Raw genomic sequence first — 25,251 nt, 5'->3', positions numbered from 1 at the left:
GTGGACGCGCGGAGCGGGTGCCGGTGCCGCCAGCGCCGGGCTCGGAGCCGTGCGGCGGGCGGGCCGCTCCGCCCGGGAGTGGCCCTCACGCCGGCCGTGACACGGACCGGGGGCTCGGTTCGGGGTGAACGAGGACGGGGCTGCGCTCAGCCGGTGCCTTCCAGCATCACCTCGGCACCGCAGCCACTCCCCACCGCCCGGTCCCGGCCATTTGTGTGGCGTTGGCTTGCCGGCAGGGGTGGGACGGGGACGGGGACACACCGTGCCCCGGGGCCCCTCACCGGGGGGGCTGCCCGCGCCTCGGGCGGCGCCGGGCTGCGCTCGGTTCCGAGAGGTCAGAACGCTCCGAGCAGCGGTGGTGATCAGAGGCACGGAGCAGTTCATCTTTCTAACGTGCGTGGTCACGTTGGGGTTTAATGTAGTAATAAACCGAATTTAATTATTGTCACGTGGAGATCGTAATCTTTTTTTTTTTTTTTTTTTTTAAAATCTCTGGTATTAAGGATTATAGTCTTTCTTATCGTGTTCAGAAATTCACAAAAACCTTAATCTTCCATCCCTTCCGATAAGGAAAAGCAGGTGCAGGGACAAAGAGGTTTGTACGGTACTTTCCTGACAGCAGCGTACAAAGGGCTGGATGGATTAGCTCCCATTTCTGTCAGTGCTCTCAGGTTTAGCTGGATCTGACATCGAAGCAAATGAATTCAAGTAAATTCGATCTGCTTTTTTTTTTTTCTTTAATGTTCTTCGGTAACATAGTGTCTGAACTATACTGTCGAATCAATGAAAAGGGACAGTACGTTTACTGAAGACTTAATGTGTAGGTGAGTATAAAAGTCATCATAAAGTAGGAGCGCTATGCACAGAGTTCTGTGCTTGCCTTAAAATGCCTCAGCTGATTCAGTATAACAATGAAAGTGAAAATATTTACGCTAATGAGATTCTGTAAAACCAGAGAGATGAAAGTGGATTTAAATAGATGTCTCCGGCTAATTTTAGGTTGTCCTCTTAGGAGTTTACTATGTTTCTATCGCTACAAAGAGAGAAAGAGCGTGCTGCGTTTTTGCCTTTGTTTGTTGCTGTTAGATGTGTCTGAGATCCATGACTGAAAGATTAATGACCCTTTCCAGGACTCAGTACAATGAAACGCTTGCTAGCGCCGTAACTCTTGTGAAGTGTTGTGGTTGGGGAACTGGATTTAATTGTTTTTCTAACAAAAGAAATAGGCGATATTTTCACAGCAGTTATGTTTTTTATTAACAAGTAAGAGGAGGCATACAGTGTCGTATATTTTGTTTCTTTTTATGAAATACTAAGTAGTGACCCTCGCAAGGAAAGCTGATAAATGAATGCCACTTCTAGCTATCATGTCAGCAGTTGAAGTATGGATGCCAGGTAGCTATGGGAAGTTAATATGGCTTTGAAACATAACTTAGCTAGAGAACAGGTATGTTTTTTAAAGGGGTAGTATAAATACAATATATCCATAGTTGACATTTTGCTCATTTTATTGAAATAGGAAATAAATATTGTACAAATGCATTAACTCTTGTGTTGCTCTGTCGTTCAGCCTAACAGCTTAACAAATGCCTAACGGCTTAAATTCCCACAAAGTAAGGTAAAAATAGTAATGAATTCAATGATAATGAAGAATTGAAAGGATTTAAAAATAACTATAAGGATTATTTTTTTCATATTCCTTAAGGGTTATGAGAAGACTATGGGTTAAATCAGGGGATCATTTGGATATATGTAGGCAAAAGGGCTTTTTGTCTTACTGCTGAGGTTGTTATTGAGCAGTTGGACTTGCAGAGGGGAATGCCAATAAGGGAAAAAAGAACAGGAATTATTACACTAAAATACTGAGATCATGGAAGGTAAGTTTGCACTTTTGGAATTTGTGATGGAGCTGGAGTTCTTCCGGAGCCCCACTTTCTGAAAATACAGAATTACTTTCATGTCACTTCTAGTAGTGAAGGCAATCTTTCACCAATTCGGCTCAGGTGTGTTGAAACACAGAATGAAAAAAAAAAAAAGTTCAAAATGTGCCTACAAGTCAAGTGAAGTTGTAATGTAGAGTGATTGCAGTCAAAACTGGAGATTGCCACTGAAGTTTTTACTGTAACTGTTTTTGATGCACTTGTCATTTTTTTATTCTTTTCCCATGCCAGCACCAACATCGGCATTGCATGCACATGAGATACTTCTAAAAGTTCAGAGCTTTCCTGTCACCAAGTGATACATTTCATTTGGACATAAGCCAATTCCATGATCTTATAATTGCTTTAGTAACTCGTTATTTATTTAACAACAGAAATTGTAGGTCCTCTTACTATATCCATCCCATGAATTATGCATGTGTATATATCTCACATTACAGTTAGAATATACTTTGTTTTGCAAACTTCAGGTTTGTTTTGTTATGGCTTGTTTGGTTACACATTGTGGGATGTTGCTCTAATTTAGCTCAATTCCTCTTCATGGTTGTGATTTTTCCCCCCACTTCTCTTTACCATGCTTCTCATCTCTGTAAAGAAGAAATAGACTTAATGTGTTGAAGTATCTTAAACTTTACTGTGAGAGAAGAAATCACATGTATTCCCAAGGAAATTGTACAAAAATTATAGAGAACTCAATGGCCTTTCTGCAGGAATTTGAACTTGGCCAATTCTCAGCTTTACCCTGAAAGAATTTGACAAAATAAATTGAGATGACCTGAGTATGAGATATTAAGTTCCCTAATGTCATGGTTTAACCCCAGCTGGTAATTGAGCACCACACAGCCGCTCGCTCACTCTCCCCTCACCCACACAGATGAGGAGGAGACTTCGAAAGGAATGTAAAACTCAAGGGGTGAGATAAGAACAATTTAATAATTGAACTAGAACAAAAATGAAAGACCAGTGATAACAATGATGACAATAACAGTTATAATGAAAAAGGGAAGGGAAAGAATAACATCCAGAGGGAAACACATGGTTCACAATGCAACAGCTCACCATCTGCCCACTGGTGCCCAGCCAGTTCCTGAGCAATGACCTGCCTGTCCCAGCCAACCCCCAGGCATGGAGTTGTTCATATACCAGGCGTGACGTCCCATGCTATGGAATACCTCTTTGGGTAGTTCAGGACAGCTGACCTGGTGGTGTGCCCTCCCAATTCCTTGTGCCCCTCCAGCCTTTTTGCTGGCAAGGCCTGAGGAACTGAAAAGTCTCACATCAAAGCCAGAACACGGCCCCGCACTAGCTCCTAAGAAGATATTGAAGTCCATCCCAACTGAAACCAGGACACCTAAACTTTATAGTCTCTAAATTTTTACTTATATTTTACTTTGATAAGCAGCCTTTAACCTTTATTTCTAACAACTAGTCTAATGACTAGTCTGTTTTTTGTAATGACATGTATTATCCAATAAAACTGTTTTTCTTTATCAGGGAAGTTTTATGTAAAAATTGATCGGTGTTAGTGCCCTATGAAATAATTTTAGAGACATAAGGTACAAAATTGCAAAATAAGAAATGAAAAATGTCACAATTTGCTTAAAACCACAGAATCTGAACTTAGATATTTGCATTAAATTGCATTATATTTATTTGGTTCCATGCTAGTGCTAATTTCATTAAAAGACATAATTTCATTAAAAGTTAATATTTTAAAATATTGTCATATATGCTTTGTTTTAGTTGCTGCTTTTGTTTTTGTTTTTATTTTTTTCTTCCCTCCTTTGATAATTTTCCCTCATTCTTTTCTTTGGTGCTTTTTAATATGCTCTTAATTATTGTATAGATTGTGTCAGTAATCAAAACTAGAACACAAGTAGTATCCGAGCATACTGAACCAGCATTCTGACTTTGCAGCAGTTCTCTTCCATATGGTCTGATTAGTGATGACTGGATGTTCCGCTTACTTCTGAGCATGACATAGGAGCCACTGATGTAATAGCATTTTTGAGTTAGTACTGAAATTATTATTTTAGTGGCAAAAAGATCTCTTTGGTCTTAGGGAGGATATGTTATGTTCACTCCAATGGCTACTTTTCCATACCTACAGTGGAAAGTATTTTTTTTAAATGTAACTGTGGACAGCTTGTTTAAAATGAAGTGTTAGAAAGGTGTCACGTGAGTTTAAAGAAGTCAAGGAAAGAACTGATAATATAAAAACTAATACAGATGGATGGTAGATTATCTTTTAAGTTTTGTTCTTAGAATGATTATTATTTTTTTATTTCCCCTCCTGAATTTCTGCCTGATTATGTTTTCCTTTGTTCTCTCCCTTTTTTTGTACTTGTGAATGCCAGATGAATTTATTCTTGTCTTTGATCATGGTATTTGAACATTTGTATACTGTACTGCAGCGATTCCATTCTTTTGCTCTGTGTCCCCTGCTTCTATTTTTTTTATGCTGTGTTGGGGTTTTGTTTCTTTTTCTTTGAATTTCTGTCCTCAGTAGATTTCTGATAATGTGCTGTTTAATGCTGAATATGGAAATCCAGGGGTAGTAAACTGCTGTTCAAAGAAAGGTTACTGTTTCTTGACTCAGTGGTGTAATACCTCAGAGTAAGTGGTACAGAGTTTTTCATTGTCCAGGTTATTTCAGGTTGCACTGGACAGTGCTATGTAAAAGAACATCCTTTAATCAAACTGCTAAATCACCTTCATGTCAGTATCCTGATTAAATCTTCACAAGATCCTGTTTTCTGTTAAGTGCGTATATCCCTTCTGAAAGGTCTCTAAAGAATCCTTGAATTCACAATGAATTCTCTAGCATATTTTAAATGGTATTTTTTTCATTAATGAAGAGTATACTCTTTTATCTTTAATAAGAATAAATTGTATAGTTAGCAGATGCCCTGGAGTTTTCTTGTTTTATTTGGATGTAGTTTAGCCTGAGTTCTGAGGTACCATGTCATTTCCTGCTGACTAACTGCTAACTCTTGTAGTGCTTTCAAGTTGCAGAATTTAAATATTTGCATTTATATATATATATATACTGTGTGTGAGAAGAGGCTGTGAGAGCTCTGTTTTTCTTGGAGAAGAGGAGGCTAAGGGGGAACTAAATGCCATTCTCAGCTGCCAGATGGGTGGTCATAGGAGCAAGACTTCTGAGATGTGGTCAGTGAAAGGACAAGAGGTGACACGCATGTTATAGTAGGGGAAGTTCCAGTTAAATCTAAGGAAAAAAAATAATTCCTCACAATGATGGTGGTCAAGCACAGGAACGGGAACTTAGAACAGTTGTGGAATCTCCATCCATCCTTGGAGATTAGGAGCTTGAGTAGCCAAGGCCCCAAGCACCTTGACCTAGTATTAGCCTTGGCCAGAGCAGAGCTTGAACCAGTCCCTCAGGTCCCTTCCAGCCAAGACCATCCTATGCATCTGTTCTGTAATTCTGTATACACATACACATCTGTGTGTGTGGTTATGTTTTTGGGTTTGGTTGGTTTTTTATTTCCCCCTAGAGTTTGCATTTGACTATTACTCTTGTCCTGTTCCTGCCTCCCCTTTGCTGGATATTTCAATTATTTCCGTATTATTATAGGTATATGTTTAACATCAAGTCTAGACTGTACTTGGAAGCTGACAAACTTGTGCAGTGCAAATAGGAGTTCTAAGATGGCAACATTGCTATTAGATATCTGAAAAATCTTTAGTATTAATTTCAGGCTACTTTGTTTACAGCTCCTTTAGTCACAAATCAGTATACCCACATTTCATAGACATTGTTGAGGATATTTTTTCTTCAAGTAGCAGTTGCATGTCACACAGAACTGAAGGGTATTACTTGTTTTCAATGAGTTTTTTTGTGACCTGCAAGTGAAGTATTGTTGAGGTGCCTCATGATCTCCACGGTTGCAGTGGAACTGATGAAGTTCTGCAGTATGGTGGTGTGAGGTATCAAATATGGGGAACATTAGCGCAGAATAAATGAATGTGAAAAATAGTTTCTCCACCCCATTTATTTTAGCTATTATAACATCTGTTTTCTCTAAATGTAGTAGAAATATATTTCCAGTCAGAATTTTAAGCTTTTCAAATTAGCATCTTGCCTTGAAGCATATAATGTAAAAATATGCGGGAGAACTATAATTCAGCAATTTCCAAAGCAGTCAATAAAGAATTGTGCTGTGATTTTTGCCATGGGATCTAAACAAATTTAGTCTAAATTTCTGTAGAATAAAACTGGAATAATGTAATAGCCCAAACTGTCCCAATTATATAAGTGGTTATTATTTGGATATCTGCACACTAACCTCGGTGAATCTTTGTATTCTGTCTTTCAATGTCTGGAAATACTCCTGTTAAATCTGTTCAAAATCGCTCTTTTTAAATGCTAGTCAGGTCATTACATAGTGCAAATTATTTGGTTCTGAAAAATTCCATCATGTAAGTGGAAGTTTCAGGTATTGGTTTTAATAATTTTTTGTAATTAAAGTTTGTAAAGAGAAGGACCAGGTGTAAAGCAACCAAGTAATAGTAGAAGATATGCTATACTAAGATGCTTCAGCTTTTTCATATGCTGTATTTCATTGCAGTTTATGCTCTTTGATCTGAGAGACTTTGCAATGATATCTGTTTAAAAACTAGTATTTTTTCACTTTCCTTTGAAATACGTAACTCAATGTTGTCATTTGTGTGTGTGTAGCCCTGGAAATCCTCTTTATCGGAGCAGGTTTCCCATATACTAGGAGAATACCTTATACTGAATACAAGATAAGAAACAACAGACTATGGATGGGAAAACAAACAAACAAGAATATTGCTTAAAGTACTGGAATTGTATGACTTGATTCAGTATTACAGGAGGTAGAAATGCTCCCCTCTTTTTGAGAACTCTCATAAAATCTTCTACATACTGCCTTTCTGAGAAGTACATGCCTTGAGATCAATAATTTCAGAAATGGCATTTAGCAGGATTTCAGCTTGATCATGAGACCAAAAATCTTAGAAGATGATGCAAGAAATTCCATTTTAATAGGCAGACATGAGTCTGCTGAAAATAGTATCCACTGAACTGTAAACATAGGTTGATATTTGTTGGGATTTGGGTTTTTTTGGTACTTGCTCTCATAACTTACTCTGTTCTTGTTAAATATCAAGTCCCTCATTTATTTCTAGTAACTCTTTGGCTGTGATAATTTGTGTTCCAATTAATCCCACAGATTAATTGCATGAAAAACATGAGTTTATTAGTTTTTATTTTCTTTCTTATTTTCTTATGTCCGTGTTGCATATTTTTCCCTCTTAAGAGTTATACCACTCTTCCCTCCCTGTGCATGTAGTGAATATTTTTCTTTTCTGTGGTGTCCTTTCTGAGCTGAATAGATTGAGCAAATAACAATGTCCCTGTTGGTTGCTGGTTAATCTCAATATAGTCTGTTTTGAACAATGCTAAATCCCATTTTTTTATGTATGCTGAGAGATTACCTGTTCTTTTGACAACTGCATTATAGTGAAGGCTTCAATAATATCCACTTTTTTTTTTTTTTTTTTTAACTTTTGGTTGATATAGGTGAACTGAACTCATCAATTTACCTGGAGGTGTCAGATTGTGGTGTGGTGATCCCTGAATGAAAGCATCCATATTTAAAGTGCATTCATGTCAATTGAAAGCATGTGTTTGGCAAGAGTAGGGCTAATTTCATTAAAAATTTCTTAGTGGCATTTAAGTCAAAATCTGAAGGTAAAAGCAGTTTAGTATGTGCATTTGACATTGTAGAGCATAATTTATTAAGCTTTTAATTGGTTCTCTGGTTTTTAAGAAAAAAACGGTTTGGTTCAACTTATTGTTCTGTATGGTTTTGTCAATGTATATGTTACAGGAATAATGTAAATGGTGAAATAAGTGTCCTCTGGAGAGAAACTTGTCACTCATCAATATGAGCTATACAAACCACCAATTATAATTATATTACTAGGAAAAAGCTCTGAAACTGCAATTGTTGCAATTTTCCAACAGCTTTGTAACAGTAGAAATGCACATTGAGATATACAATGAGAGAAGTAATATTTGCTTGATAAGAAAACTCTTTAATTTGTTCTGTTGGTTGGGTGTAATCTCCTACAAAGAACTCCTCTTGCATTCAAATGCTCGTTTGTATGCCACATATGTAACGTCTTTGCGTTCAGGAACTCATATCACTGCCCCACATTATTTTTCAAGTTTGCAGTGTTGTTTTTTTTTAAAAATTTTACAGACCATAGTAAGTGTAACATACTGTACTACTTAGCATTATATTCTGCTGTAAACCTGAAAAAATAGCTGTAAACTTTATAAAAAGGTCTGGAAGTTATACATCCTGACTAGGAATGGGGGTATCAAGGCTTGGTGCTTGGAATGCTGACTGCCTTGCTGAGTCACTCTTACCACATTCTTATTTAAATTTCTCCTCTATAAATTCAGATAATCCTGGGTGTTCTAAAGGTTAATTTGTGAGTGTATATGGAGGCTTTAAGAATGTTAGATGAAAAGCACTTTATAAGGAAGCATAGTATTGAAATACCAGAATCTGAATTACATGTCAGTGGCCTACCAGAATATATTTACCTAGTAAGGAAAAAAGCCTTCTTACGCAAAAAAAACCCCCACCACACACACAACCCCCCCCCCCCCCCCCCCACCACACACACCCCAAAAAACCCCACAAAACCCCACCAAAAGAAAAAAAATCATCCATTTAGACTATTTCTTTGTCTGGCAAATATTTAGGCTAGCAGTCTACAGATTAATTTAGTTTCATACTGTTCTTTCCCACTGGAAGCAGGGGCAATAGATCAATGACCAGTATTTTGAAGACTTCTGTAGCAAAGGTGTTTTGTGAACAAGGTGCTCTTGAATAAGTTAAGAACGGGATTCAATTTGACTGTGAAAGTAGGGTTGTTATACTGAGATAAGGTCACTGAATGTTAATGATTTTGGGAGCTTTGTTGTACTTCATGTATTGGTTACAACAGCAACTGTATTGTCAGTTTGAGAAGACCTTTGTGTATCTTCAGGAACAGTAGCTGTAAAAGGAGTAACAGGATACGGCTCCTTTTCTTTACAACAAGCCTCATTTTCAGTCTAGGTTGCCCTTATGTGCTGCTTTGTAATGGGCCTAATAAAACTGAAGTTTGTTGTTGACAAATGCACAAGAGAAGGAATAATTTCAGCTAACCATGTATATTTTAAATAAACTGTGATTATCTGGGAGGAAGACCCGTATGTTCTGATAGCGGTATGTTGAATAAGCCTCGTTGAGCCTGAGTGCTCAAAATGCAAATAATTTCAAGATTTGCAGATAATGTCACAAGAGAACAGAAGCTGTTAGAGAATGCTGTTCCCTTCTATGAATGAATAGCACTTAATCCCCTGAAATCAAGTTCAGGTAACTTTACTTACAAGATAGAGAGGGCAGAAATAGATATGACGCAGAGAAAGGGCAGCAGAAGTGATTAGTAGATGTGGAAAGATATGAATAACCTGGGAGAAACAACTTGTTCACTTTTATACAGAGACAAACAAGAAGAGTCTGAATAAAAGGTAATCTTATGACAAGGACAGTGCTTCAAAAAAACCCCACAACAGGTATGAGACATCAGCTAATGATCAGCTAATGTGGCTAAGGGAAATATAGGGACAGTTTTCTGTAATTTTCCAGACATAGTATGTTGCTGTGATCTCCATTTGAAGTATTTGGATAGCGTCATTTGTCCATAACGACAGTTAGGTATCACCATGAACTATATGGCAATTGTCATGTTTGTTATTCAGCCCTCATGGTTTGTGCTTTAAATTCAGCAAATCTGTAATAATGCATGCAAATTTTATTTGTGTTTTCATTAAAAAAAAATTAACAGATGTATTGTTTTTTTCTACAGAAGAAATTAGGCATTATTTGATATTTTTATCAATATGATAATATTATTTGATAATAAGAAATTATCAAAATCAAATTGAGTGAACCTCAGAAACCTAATACATGGCTTAGCTTTCATACAGACCTAGCAGTCTATTAATAACTTGTGACTGACTACATACATGTACTTCTATTGTACTAATTTTCAGGCAAATATAACTGAGCATTATTAAGCAGAACAAGGTAAAGATCGCCATGTAGAAGTTCAATTAACTTAAGAGCTAAGTAACTTTTGTGTTGATAGTCCTAATTCTGCTGTCTAGTTGCAAGAGAGCTGTTTTCTGGCATTTATTGTCACTATGGAACACCAAGGTTATGTTCCTGTATGTAGGGATCTGAGAAACTTTCTCATTTGAGAATGCCTTTGAATTTCAATGAGTTGAATTACGTGAGGTTTACTGACGTAGGTAGGGTCTGTAAGACCAGATACTTGATTAATTCTTTTTAAGGCTACAGTGTACTGTGTGATGATGGCATATGTGACAACTGAAGAAAATGGTGTTGAGTCCCCTGGGAAATTAACATGTTTAATTGAAGGAAGGACAAATTGACTTAATTTACATAACTGTAATAGGACTCTAATGTTAAAATTTCCCTAACTACTGGCTCTTGAAAGTAATGGAAAGTTACTGGGTTGATGTTACAGAAATTCTTAATAATCTTTCTGAGGGTGTGGCAGGATCTGGCTTCTATAGAGCATGCTAAAAATGTGGAACATCTTCTTTTAAGGGCTGCTTGAGACTCCACTATGCCATCTCTTAAAGGTGAAATAAACTCATAGTAATTTCTCTGTCTATAAAAATAATAAATATAAGTTTAGAATTAGTTATTTTGGTAACCATTTGTGCTTGGGTTTCTTGGTGCTCCTGAAATGCAGCAAAGAAATTATCTAAGTGGAATGATTGCAGAAGGAAGCCCAGCTTCTGAAAGCCTTTCTCCCCAGTCAGCTAGCTTCCCTTGTGACACAAAATTTTAACTCTTTCTGCAGGTGAGTGAGAAAGAATGGATTAACAGTTCCAGTGAATCTGCCTTTTCACAAAGGCCTGCCTAAGAAAAGCATGATAGATTTATCAGTTACAGGTACAATTATCCAGTCCTGCTAGCGGTAGCATGCCGCAAATCAGGGTATGGGCCAAAACCTCACTATATTTGATTTAGGATTATGGAGGATTTTCTGTTAGCATGACATATTAGTGAGTGAGTGATTTAACCATATTTTATGTTCATATTAGATAATCTGTTGAAGGATACTCTGGAATAACAGCTGTGCTAGCAAACCTTATTGTGTAAGTGATGTATAGCAAACACAAATGTAGCATCTTAGTTGATTTCTGTATGATGTATATGCTTTTCGCTTTGTAATCAGTACTGCAGCAGCTTCCAACTTGGATTTCTAGTTCTAAGGATGACATTTTCTTTTCCAAAATATACTTACATCCAGTTCTGGTCTGTGTTCTCAGAGTTTCTAAGTTCCTTGCCTAGGGTGTGTAAGCAGCTCATAAGCTCTGAGAGCTGCTGGCTGGTAAAAGCACTTCCAAGCTCCTTGACACTAAGTAGGGCAGTTTTGTGAAGCTGAGAAGTCTTGAGAGCTTGTCGTGGTTTAACCTCAGCCAGCACAGTAAGCACTACACAACTGCTCACTCAGCCTCCCTGCCTCCCTTGGTGGGATGGGGAAGAGAATCAGAAGAGTGCAAGAGAAAACTCATGGGTTGAGTCAAAGGCAGTTTAATGGCTAAAGCAAAAGTGACACCTGCAAGCAGAGCAAACCAAGGAATTAATTCACTACTGCCCATCAGCAGGCAGGTGTTCAGCCATCTCCAGGAAAGCAGGGCTCCATCATATGTAGTAGTTACTTGGAAAGACAAATGCCATGACTCTGAACTCCTCCCACTTCCTCCTTCTTCCTCCAGCTTATATGCTGAGCATGATGTCATATGGTCTGGAATATCCCTGTGGTCAGTTGGGGCCAGCTGTCCTGGCTGTGTCCCCCTCCCAACCTCTTGTGCACCCCCAGCCTATGTGCTGGTGGGGTGAGGAGCAGAAAAGGCCTTGACACTGTATAACCACTGCTCAGCAGTAACTAAAATATCCCTGTGTTCTCAACACTGTTTTCAGCACAAATCCAGAACATAGCCCCGTACTAGCTACTGTGAAGAAAATTAACTCCACCCAAGCCAAAACCAGCACAGAGCTTCAAGTTATCCCAGCCTTCTTATGGCTTTGAAATTCTGTGCAGTGACTCCGAGAGTGGGGCTGCAGCTCAGGGCTGCAAGGTGCTTTGCTGTGCTCCCAGATCTTCAAGCACAGCACTAGTGCTGCAGTAGGGAGAGTACGTTCACCAGAAAGCTTCCATCAGAAACATGTCTGTGATTTGGCCTCCTCTGATCAGAGGTGCCAGCACAAAGCTCTTTTTATTCAATTAACCGTTACTTTCTGATAACCCCAATGTTCAGTCAGAAGTTTCTACCAACTGTAAGAAGTGTGGTATAGTGGTATCTAGTAGCAAAAGTTCCCAGGTATTTAATTATGTATTGATTTAGATGTTAACATTGCCATTATCTAATCTACTTTTGGAGATAATTGTAAAACTTTATCAGCTGTTGATCTGCTCAGTTTGTTTTTCTCTATCTTTTTAAAATAACACAGATGGGGTTCTCTGTGTTTTTCAAGGGAATTGTAAAGGTATTAGGTTGATTTTGAAAAACTTTAATATATGGATACATAAAAGCAAGACTGCAAAGATCTGGGTCTAAATATTTGCTACCTGCGTAATGTTCATGTTAATGATGCTTTTAGTGTTAATGCTACATTAAAGTTGAATTGAGATGGCTTATGTGTGTTGACTGTGGGGTACAACTATGTAAGTATGTGTACGTAAATACGTGTCTTGAAGTAGCTGATGCTCTGCAAGCTCATCTTCTGCCTGTAGTAACTTGCCTGTTTGTTTATGGAAATAAACATCAATGAAACTAATTCCTAAGGTCTAAAAATGTTGCTGTCTGGAATTAGGATGAACAAACACATCACCTTTTTGGCAGAGTGAGATGATGTAGTTTTTGTCTTTTTCTTACGTTGGAACCTGTGGTTTACTTTGTTTAGTAAAGTATTTAGTTACATTTTTCCATACTCTCTCTATCCAAAGCATATTTTTTCAATGCACCAAATTATTTTTTGTCCTATACATCTCAAGCTACCTTAATAATCCAACTGGTTTTCAGTTACTGACCTTCACTGTTCGCTCTTTTTTTCCTTCTTCCCAGTGTATTAACAAAAAATGTCACATGGGAAAGTTGCTGATGGAGCTTGTATCCCTTATTTCAGGAGAATTTACTTTTTTTCTAAAGACAATAGTGTCAAACCCAGAGGAAACAACAGCTGATGTAGGGGTGTTTCAGTGTGGAAACTAATTTGGTTGCAGTCATTGAATTGTGGGATGAGTAGAATAGTAAGTTATTCAGAGTCCCTTTAGATCTCATGAAATAAATGGGATGAAGAAGAGTATAAAATGTAATACTGTGTGTTTGCATTTCTTTACTTAAGACATGAAATATAAGCAGCATCAGGAAAAAAAAGGAAAAAGTTAAACTTTACAGTTTGACTATTAAGCTTGTATAAGAGATAAGCTGAAATATTCACTATAGATATTCATAATAGAATAAGGAAATCAATATATTCAGACTTATGTTCTGGAATGTGTGAATTCTAGGTCTGTGGAATGTGGCCGTTTTCTGGAATTTGGCAGTTGAAGCAGCTTTGATTTAATATACAAAATATTCTCTGAGAAAGGGAAGTGCGCATTGCCGTGTTTGCTGGTTTGGAAAGGGAGAACTGGGCTACGGTCTCTGGTGGGTTGACCTTGGGTGGGACACCAGGTGCCCACCAAGCTGCTCCATCACTCCCCTCCTCAGCAGAATGTGTGTCTGTGTGGGATGATAAGATTAAAAAAAACAACTTGGGGGTCAAGATGAAGGCAGTTTAATGAAGGTAATGGCAAAAGTCATGCATGCCGAGGCAAAGGAAAACAAAAGATGTTATTCTCTACTTCCCATCAGCAGGTGATGTTTGGCCACTTCCCAGGAAGCAGGGCTTCAGTATATGCATAGTGGTTGCTCCACAAGACAAATGCAGATAACGAATGCCTTGCCCTTCCTCCTCCTTTCTCTTAGCTTTTATATCTGAGCAGATGTCATATGGTATGGAATATCCTGTTGGTTAATTTGGATCAGCTGTCCAGGCTATGTCCCCTCCCAAGTTCTTGCCCATCTCCAGCCTACTGGGCTGCTCCCGAACCACCAAGCTGGCCTTGCCTTTGACCTTCACAATGTCTGGAATAATTCTGAGTATTCTAGCTAGATGAGTAGATACCACACTGACCAATAATGATCATTAGAAGGCAACCTATTTGAAATAATTTCTATCTATGTTTTCCTGGTTTTGTTCTGCCTTTATATATCTGTGCAATTCCCAGTTCGTTCAATGCATAGGCATCTGTTCAATGCCCAATATTCTTTTCACTAGTAGTTGCAGGAATGTGATTTCTGTAGCTTCTGCTGATGTCTTTTAATGCAGAGTTGCATAAATAAAATTAACTTCTAAGAATAATTTTTATTTTCTTTTTAGCCAAAGAGGATTCAGATGCCGAAAAAGCCTGATAGCTTCTTTTCTTGCTTGAATTGCATTTCAATGGCACTGTAGGATTTTCATTTCAGTACTGCCAGTTCTTTAGGTATAAGCAGAAATGATAGTTGGTTTGAATTTTCTGTGTCTCAGCTAGGTGAATTGACATAAGGTATCTCAAAGAATTTGACTGTTGGCCTTTTCTTCAGCACCTGCCTGCATTCCAGGTCCAAATAAATGCATTAATGATGCTGCATAGTCTTCCAGGTGTCATTCTCACTCTCATGGGTATGAAAGGACTATGAATATCTGTATTCCTATTATATGTTATGTAAAGTTCAAGTTCATTCAGCAACCCAAATTATTTTTACAGTTGTCTGTATGGATTTCTAAGTTTTACTTCCTCTTTCGACAGCATTGTTCTGTAATACAGAAGCAGGCATAATCAGACATCTGGCACAGGATTTCACAAGAATAGAAATAGAACTAATTTTTGGCATCAGGGTGTGAACTGAAATGTACAAAGAGGAGAGAGTTTAGAGAAAAAATAGTAAATTTTATTTGCTGATAACTTTCCAAATATAATAATATTTTATTATTATTTCTTTTTTTTTTTTCTGTAGCAAATCTGATTTGCATCTCCGTAGTGAATGCTAGAGAATTAATGAGAGCAGTCCAGTTAGTTTTCATTAGACAAATTATGGACTTTTCATAGGTGAAATATTATTGTTCAGCAGTAGTAACTACAGCAGTGACTTAACACTGTCAGAAATGTTTCCCAACTTTTTAGTTCTGAAGAATTTAGTAAAATTTGCTAAGCACTTGATAAATTTAGTAGATTTCTCTGCCTTTGAGTATCTGCTGAACCCTGTCCAATTTTAAGTAATGCTGTTATTTCAGAAGGGGTTTTAGATCTTTATCTTTTTTAGATCTTATTTTCACTTTGGCCAATGACTAGTGTAGAAGTTGCATGCCTTTTGGGTAAGGTCATAGCGCATAGTCATCTGCATCAAGTCGGAAGTGGGAGTGAATTGCATTTATTCTTATTCCAGATCAAATGAAATGATTCTTCTTGAAAATAACTTGTTTCTCTACAATTCCTTTCCGTGAAATATGCTGGGGTTCTGTCTTTATCATTCTTCACTGCCAATAATTTTTGGTTTTATCAATTAGACTGAGTTTTTGAGGGACTAAGGCCTTAAATGAGTTTTTCTAGATGCTGTTGCACCTTGGCAATTGTTCTACTGTTTCTGTTTTGTTCTGGAAATGTATTTCTGGAGCAAGTAGATGGCTTCTATCAACAAGTTAGCTGAGGAGAATGGCTCATACAGGAAAGAAGGAGTTGTACCTGTAAATCCTATGAAGCACAGAGGCATCATTGTGAACAGATTTGTTTTCAGTGTTTTACTGTTAAAGTGAAAATGCTTTGTGGAAAGTCAGGTGACAAAAGTACTGTGCATCTCTTACTAGTGTTGCAATTCAGCTCCTTGCTCTGTTTTAACTAACTAAACCATATAGTAACTTCCTTCTCTTTCTGTAATTGAGATAACTCAGTGTATCTTGGTAGTGCAAGTAAAATCTGAGGTTCAATTTTTTGGATGTTTTTTGGAATAGATTTTGAGTTATCTATTGTTGGAACTGTGTAACAGTAACTTCTTCCTAGCAATGTTTTAAATAGTTATCTACAGTGATACATTTGAGTGTAACGATTTTGCTAGTCTACCATCATTAATGTGTATATATAAATACACTAAAAATGGTGCGCCAACTGTGGTTTAATTTTTTGACAGCGGGTAGTGGTGCTGCTGACATTCTTAAAGAAGGTTATTTCTCATTAACAGTCTGTTATGCCCAGATTGTCCAGGTGCCCTGAAATTACTTGATTTCAGCAGCGCAGCTCAGAGGCCTTGCTCTGAATCCTTGAGACATTTGCTGTGCTTTATACATGTGGTAAGCGTAGTTTGTTCTAGCTACCCTTGTCTTTTATGCTTTCACTGTGCATTGCTATAGGGTGAGTTGTATGTCTGAAGTACGTGAAGATGAAAGGTTTGATATGACTCAAGACAAGATGAATGAAGGAAGAAAGAAATGTCTGCTATGCAGGCATATTTAGATTCATAATTAAAGATGGTTTCTGTTACTTTCAGCTGATTGTGGGTTGGGTCAATAGTCTGCAACAGTGATCAAGATCATATTGGTGGTCAATTCATACAAAGCAGTTCTGGCTACAAATAATTAATAGATGTAGGAAAAAATCCTACCTCCAACCTGTTTTTTTCTTCCTTGCCTCCTGCCTGATCTGTGTACATTGTCTTTTTGATCTAAAGGTTTGGAAACTTGTATTGCAAGGTTTGACTTATAATCTGCCCTAGAAATTTTCTCAAAATTTTTTCCTCAACATCACAAGCTTCTGTATCTCTATAATGTTGGAAAAAACCCAAAGCGTTCACACTCCACTCTGCAAATCACCTGATATTATGAGAATAATGTAGATCTTCAGACCACAAAATGGCTCTGTAATTTTCATTTCAAATATAGTACAAACTTTCAAGTACAACCTAACAATATGGTGACCTTTTAGAGCTCATGGAGCTACTCTTCAGAGCTGGTAAGTAATGTAGTTTTTACCCTGCTGATACTAATTTACTTTCATTATAGTCCATTTCAGATTTATTCTAGTTTTTTTAGTATATGATTTAGAAATCTAGTGCATTTTGGTCCTCCTGTATTTAGTTGTGGCAAGTTCTCAGTTTGGTCCCCCTTTTATTTTTACTTTTCCTACTTGACCTCGTCACAGGATGTTATTCCAGTGAATTGTTTATCTAGTTCATCTTAAATTCTGTTAATTTTCCATATCTTGAAATGTTCCCTTGTGTAGACTATAAACTTCTAGGATGCTTAGTAATGGTTAAAACTCTTCTCATTATAACAAATGATTTTCTTTCTGTGGTAACAAGCACACCAAGTGCACATCTTATTTTTTATTTTATTGTGGGTTTTTATTTGTGCACCTGTGACAATGCAAAGGGTCTGCTTTCTTCTACAGGTTAATTCATTTAACCTCCTCCTTTCCTTGTACATGTTTTGGGGGGAGGGAAGTGTTAACGGAAGGGCTGAAGCTGGAGTAGGACATCTTTGGACAAAATCTTTCTTCTGCTAGTAGTCAATTTCCTTTACCTTTATTATTGGGGTAATAGCATACTCCGCATGGAAGAAAACTCCGGGGTACTGATGAGGATCACGTGGAGTCATCTACACATTTGTCTGTGTAGAGCTGAGCTTTATTTAGAATGGTTAATGCTGATCAGGAGCTAACAAAGCTCCTGACTCCCTGCCAGCTCCATGCACAATTACTCTGGTCCCTGGAGTGTGGTGCTGAGGCACTGCAGCTGACGAGTAATGCACCATCATGCCAGAATTAACCCTGCTGAGCCAGCTCCAATGTTTTCCCCATCTGTAGTCTGCTTATTTTCCACCCTGAAAAATCTGCTAACAACCGAAAGCTGAATGTAGTCATCAAATTGTCCACATGAAATTCCTCTTATTTTGTACAAATATGAACCAGTTCTAGTTTTGTGTCCTAGGAGACTTCACAGAATGCTCTTTACTAATTACAGTAACATACAGATGCAGAAATATTTTTCTGCTCATTGTTCCCTGGCTGCCAGGTCAACTCACTATAAAGTTTGATGCACATCCAGCTTTCTCTCAGCTGATTGCCTGCAAATTACAAAAGTCAATATTTTGGATGTCAGCAAATCACCTTTTCTGGACTTGGTTGAAGTCAAGAAACTTCTTGTGGGAGTTGGGTTTTGAAAATAGTAAATTTAATTTTTGGAAATAAGAATCCAGAATTGTATGTGTTTCTCCTTGGCCCCCTGGGTCCCATGCCATCATTGATTTCTGTAACTTGGTCTGCTACACAGTATGAGCCTTCTCCAGGAGAATGTCCTTAAAATCATGTGTGTGTCATCTGAAAATAAGTCAGTCTTGGTGTATGACTGCTCTACCAGCTTCACTGTTGGTAGATCAGGGACACAGTGTTATGGAAAAGGTAGACCTTGTTCAATTCTCCATTCCTCTGCCATTGAACTTATTGGAGGTATCTGGATTGTTGAAGTGGTTTGGAACAGGAATTTTGAATGGGCTGTGAAAGCAATCATGTAGGTTCACAAAGTGTATCTTAGCATTTGTTTATTAATTAACAAATCAGAAATGCCTCACAACTTTTAAACAAAACATGTAAAATTTAGTAATCAGAATACGTATATGTAAGATGTAACTAATTAGACAAAGAACTTTGTATAGGTATGATGGGTCTGCCTTGATAACAAAAGGTTTTGAACTTGATGTAATAGCTGTAGTAATAAAAAAATAATTCTTAATGGTTATCAGCCACTGAATGTCATCTCTTCTTTATGAAAGCATATTAAAACTAGAAGTTAAAAATACAATTCAGCACATTTTAAAAACCATGGCTTCGTAATTGCATAGTTTTGCAGTTGATGTCTTTTGATTTATACATCAGTTACTATCATAGCAATGTGTCTTGGTTTACTTTGACAGGACCTCCTGCTTCACCTTCTATGTCAGTTCAGCTCCTTGTCCAACTGGTAAGGCTAGTAGAAGAGTCCATTAATATCAGTTTTGAGGCTGGTGCTCTGACAGACTTTGAGGTTTCTATCTGGCAAAATTACCCTTGCATTTCAATAACAAATGTCTATGAGATTGTGCTAAAGTATGTCCTACTCATTAAAGGTTTTTGTCTCCTTAAAATTAACCTAAAAAATTCAGGTTTCATTCTGAATATGGATAGCTGATTATTTGCAAGTACTTCTGTTTATCTGGCTTCTAAAATTTAGATTATTTTATTAAGTAAAACTGTTGTTGCGTTACAGTGAAAAGTACTGAATGGTAAGCATTGTTCCATTTATCTTGAATCAAAATTCAGCTCTGTTTCTTAGAAATTCAGAATCATCTTATTCCTGTAATAAGCATACTATTTTATCCCTCTTTCCATTTTGTGCATATATGTAATTCTGAAAACCAACATATTTCTTTTGCTGTTGGAAATAGATCTATATAGTGATAAAAAGTGACAAAAACAATTGTTTTTTTTCCAGAGAAATCCTTTTGCACTGGACAAATAAATAATGTATATTCTTATCTTGCACCAATTTTCTTTGGGGAAAGTACTGGTGCTTTCTCAACTGAATGGCTGAATGCTTAGCTGATTTTTTTAAGAATTAAATCAACTTTCTTAGTTGTAATCCATGATTTGGAAGAATTATTTATATTCTTGTTACTGTTTGTAACACTCTGGATATATAGCCATTCATAAAGTAACTGTTCTTGCAGTCTTAAAATATGCTTAACAAGGCATTAATTTTATATTGGTGGTCCAGAAGTATAAATGTGTGCCTTGTTTGTAGATGTATTTTAAACCCTCAGATCAAAGGAATGTTGAAAAGTGAGTTTTACATGCTTGCTTTATTTCAGAAGACAGACTGCATGATTTCAAACTGCATGAGTCCAGTTGAGAATCATTGCTTTATTTTAGTAGTTTTTCCTAGGATTCTCAAAGAATGGAAACAAATCAGCACGTCTGGGTCTTAATTGTTTGAATCATCCAGGCACTGACCGATGTACATTCAAAGCAATTAAACACCATCAGTGTGAAGTCTGTTTATACAGCTTTGATGTAAGATCTGGAGAAGAACCTAAAATAGTAAAATCTAATACTAGAGAACTTATAATAGAAAGACAATGCTATGGAACAATTCTTTACCAACAGGGATTCCCAAACTGCACACAGATGTCTTGTTATTATGTAAGATAATACTAAATTGCTAAATGCTAATAGAGAACAGGCTCACATCAATTTTTGTAGACTCATTGGTATTCCAAATTTAGTTAGGCTATGGTCTTTGATGCTCCTCTGGTACGGCAGGAGCACCAGTCCTGCCTAAGCTCTCTGAGGTAAAACCATTACCCGCCTGGTTAGCAGGGACCGTATGTGGATTCAACAGCAAATTAATGTCTGTGGTTGAATCTGTCACCTGCCAGGAAAGAGGACCCATGGCTAAAATCCCACGGGTAATGGTTGGAAAATGAACTCTTCCCATCAGCGGGAGAGAAGGGCAGCGTTAAGAGGACTATGGACCCCGCACCTATGGTGTGCGCCAGTGGCGGCCGGGCTGCCTGGGCCACTGCCTCTGCCCTTCAGCCTTGACAAGGTCGCCCGTTGCTAAGCGACCGCGGGTGAGGCCTCTGACCTTGGCCTGCTGCTGCACAGCGCTGTCCTGAGGGAGCCGGGCAATCGGTGGCAACAGAAGCGCCGCGCTGGTTGTGATAAATCAGTGATGAACAAAAGGTTTCACTCTAGGAAATATTTTGATCTGTAGACACAAATTCTTGTCTCATTGCAATGCCATCTGCACCCTTTCTTTCTGCTTGCTGGAAATATCCTCACCGCACTATTTGCATTTTGCAGCTGTTAGAGATGTGCACTATTAGTAAAGCAAACTTCATGTGACCTCTTATGTTAAAATAAAATGGAAAAAAGTTGATAAAATTGGGAAATGTGGAGCTAGACCTGGAGGTTTTCTAGCTTGTCTGCCTGTGAGCAGGAGGGAACAAGTGTTTTTTTGCCAAGTTTCTTTAATTGTAAAACCAGTAACAATGTCATTCTGATACTGCTGCATGCAGGAAAAAGAATTAGTATTATTTTCCTTTCACAAATGGCTGAATCATTGAGATTTCAAATGTTTAACCATTTAATCTTCAATCTACCGATTGTGGCAACGACAGAAGTCTTGGGCATATGGTTGGTGCTGCACAGATAGTTTATTTCAGTCTTCTGTTCATCTGATGATCTCTTGCAGCAATGAAAGGACAGGGGAATGGAAAAAGAAACAGGGAAGTTCACTTACATAAGGGGCTTGCTTTACTTACTGTGGCATTACTGCAATGGATGATAGTAGTCAACTTAGACAAAGAAGAAATGTTAGTTATATTGATAGCTACAACTGAAAACATTAATTTCTGCAACAGCAGCTTGTGTGTGTCTGCATCCGTGTTCAAAAAGGGTAAAAGCTGTTCATGACTTTATAGTCAGACTTACCTTTATAAAACAAAATAAATAATTTTGGAAAATGGATGGTACAGTCTGCTTTGGGCTAGAATGCTAGGTTAGCTGTCCAGCTTCATTGTCACATTTAGCTGCATTTGGTGCCACCACTACGTGTGAGATGTTGCTGGATTGCACAATTTCAGGTATTAGCGGTAGTTCCTGTAGAAAACCATCAGCTGTGCCAGATTACATGTCCATTATCAGGAGAATAAGTTTTCTAGCTTGCACTTCTCTCATGAATGCCTAGTTTTGCCCAGAGGTAGGTATGTCAGTGAACTGGTTCACTGGTGGTGTAATAAACCAAGTATGTGTTTCCTAGATGCTTCTAGAAATATGAAATCTTTGAAGTTTTTTCAAGGCTGTAAGTAAAAATTCAGGATTTCTTTTGGCCTGAAAGCTGCAGTGCTTGATAACTTGTGTGCTTGAAATTATCTAAAGTTTTGTATGGGGAAAAAAAAAAAAATTGTCAGCAGCATATGCAGTGACAGGATTTCTGTTCCATCGCATGTCACGTGAAACAGGTTTATGTGTAAGGAATTAAACCTAAAGGGTTTACATCTATTGGGAACAAGATTATGTTTTTAAAAGGAAACAGGCTTTCCCACCCCCGCCCCCCCCCCCCCCCCCCCCCTCTGAACTACAGGACAGCTGATTTTTTGGCTTTGAAACCTAGTGTTAAGGTTTTTCTAGTTCTGAAATGTGCTCTTGTCTTGATGTCTAATCCAGGATTTCAGTCTTTTCTTAGCTGGAAAATTACAGTTTACTGCTCAACTGCTGCCAAAACTGTATGTACTACTGCACTCTACATTATCTTTCTTAAATTGGAACGTTTTATATCTTGCATTGCTTATTATATTAATTCTGTGGCCTGTTCTTTGCCCATCTGACAGATATGTACTTTTGGTCTTGTGACTGGAAGGCTAAGTCACAATTTTTTTGAACTCTACTCACTCAACATGGATGAGGTGTTCTTAAGAGATGTAATACACAGTTCAGACAAAGAAGTTATTCTTAATAATAAATAATATTACCAATAACATAAAAATACAAATCTGGGGAGGAAGGAAGGAGCTGTTACTTTTAGTTAGTTTCAAGATGTTATAGTCACAGTGTATTATGACTGTCATCTTTGTGCCAGTGTGGTGACAGTGTAGTGTCACTTCTGGTATTTCCTACCTTGAATAATTTTTGAGATTTTATTTCCTATCTAAGATGGTGTATGGTGGTAGTTCCTCATTAGTCTCAGTTTATTTCTGGATTTGCTTATCCACTTTAATAATACTTCTCACTCTTGGCCTGTGTTATATAGCAAATAAAAGATGCTAAGAAACATTCCTTGCTTACTATGATAGTAATGATGATACTTCCAATAAATCTAGAAGTGTGTTATTTTACTCATCTTTTTCTGCCCCCAGAAGTATATGACTCTCCTTTTTGTAACATGCGCCTCAATGTTAATGAGGTAGTCAAATTACTTTTTTTTTTTTTTTTCCTTTTCATTCTGGATGATTATCATGATCTTGACTGCTTCAGGCTTTTAGTAATAATGTGTTGTTCTTCTATTTCTCTCTTTGCTTTCTGCTTTTTAATAGGTAGGCATAGGATTAAATTTTAACATTCTTTAATAGACAAGTTTGGCAAGCACAGAAGTTAATGGGATAGTAACAAATGTTTTGAATAACTTTTTCACAAGGTATTTACATGTGTTTTGAGATCTTGCCAGTTACATTACATCTGATTTTAATATCATATTTGTAATTAAAATATGGAAGTTGAATGAAGGTATGTTTGTCAGCTAGGGAACATTTTCTGCTGTGGTGTTTTGTTATGGTTTCATTAAAAAGTAAATGGTCCTACACATAAGATTCAATAGATAATGAATTCTCAATTATGGGTTGAAATGACTAGAAATGGGGAAGTCTGGCCTTACGGAGAAATTGCATCCAAATATGTGTCTGTCATGGCTAGCCTGCACTCTGTTCAGTAAAATGTTAAGTAGTTAGCCTTAATTATTTGCAGTTAAAGAAAAAACCCCAGCCTTCCTACTTTTTCATACTGTTCTGTTTGAGAGCTCATTATTGAAAAGAAACATTGTGCTGACCAAAATACTGCCTTTTAGAAGATTTTTGTTCCTTACATAATATTTTGGTACCAGTGAATGTTTCACATTGAAATCTGGATAACTTCAATGGCATACATTGTTTTCATGCTCTTAAAAAAATGAGCATTTACTTTGCATAAAATAACAGGAGCTGGATAGATGAAGTTGTGTGCTATACATGAAAAGAGAAAGAATTGTATTGTCAGGATGCAAATGAGAAAATATAGATTCATTTTTTGTTCCTTGATTTGACCATCATTATATGGATGATGTATGGGTTTATGTTTATGGGAGAGTTTGAATTTAAGTCTATTGGAGAATTCATAATAAATGATGTATAACACAAGTTTTAGAATTTTTTTTTATCTTTTGTGTTGGGCCTTTTTTACTTCTAGCGGAAACTGTTGGGATGTTAATCTTAATAAAGGATTTAAAAAGGCAACCTTCTAAGTTGCTTTGTTTGCTAGAAGATCTGTGCTTTACAGAGGGTGAAAACGAGTACATATAGAAAGATTTTTCTCAAACATTTTTATTCTGTTCCAACAAGAAACTAAAACCACTTTAACCCAGTGATTTTTATATTGTTGTTACTGCTTTTTGCACATAGTTCCATACCTGTTAAAACAACCTTTAAAGTCAGTTTTGTTACTGTCCTTTCATACAACCTTTTATGGGTAGGAACATTAAACAGCATCCTGAACAAGTGGCACTGAAAAGACTTCTTAGGCTTAGTGGATAAACCCTATAAAACACAAGACAGCTTACAAATAATGTAGTAATATTGGGCTGATGAAAATTTAATTTAGAAAATTAATTGGCACTGTGGTGATTAACAATGTTGAATGTTTGGATAGGAATCCAACGTAGTATTGATATTGCAGAAAGTCACGTGGGACAGGACTGAAAAAGTTGCTAGAAATTATTTATAAGAAAAATCTTCAGAAGAAATTGTTTTCCAAATTTTTGTTATATGCTGTCACAACAAATTTATTTTCAATTTTATTGTTTCAGAAGGTGTATGCACATGATGATTTTTTTTGAAATTGAATAAAGTAGTATATTGTACCATAGCATATTTTCTGAAAACCTGTTTTACCAGAGGGGAAAGGTTAACAAAAGTTTCTGAAGCTGGTAAGCTCATGACCAGAGGCTGTTAGATGCAGTGTTGTCTTGCTCTTGCTCACATCTATTAGGAAAAGTGTGTCTTCTGTTACCCCTTCTATCAGACTATCAGGATTTGATTTCTCCTACATGTATGGGTTCATATATCTGGATCAACTAATTAACTGAGTGGTGTAATAATGGAAAACCAAGCCCTCAAAGCAATATTCACCAACCTTGGCTAATGTTGGCTAGAATTGTGGTCATTGCCACATATTAGTTCAAAAGTAGTAAATGGAGGGGTTATTTTGTGAACTTTTAGCCCACAAAAAGGGGAAATACAAGTTTTTACGTAAGAACTAAATGTGATGGCAAAACTGTTGGACGGGTTTGGTTCTTGTTTTT

General features: G+C 37.2%; 1 protein-coding gene across 1 annotated transcript in view; it reads left to right on the top strand.

The window, feature by feature from the left end:
- DNER (delta/notch like EGF repeat containing) overlaps positions 1–25,251 on the top strand; it is a 139,412-nt gene that overhangs the window by 671 nt on the left and 113,490 nt on the right. The window lies entirely within an intron of this gene.

This window comes from Falco peregrinus, chromosome 12 (assembly GCF_023634155.1).
Source record: "Falco peregrinus isolate bFalPer1 chromosome 12, bFalPer1.pri, whole genome shotgun sequence".
Lineage (NCBI taxonomy): Eukaryota > Metazoa > Chordata > Aves > Falconiformes > Falconidae > Falco > Falco peregrinus.
The sequence above is the reverse complement of the archived record's forward strand: the minus strand, read 5'-3'. Positions and strand labels throughout refer to the sequence as shown.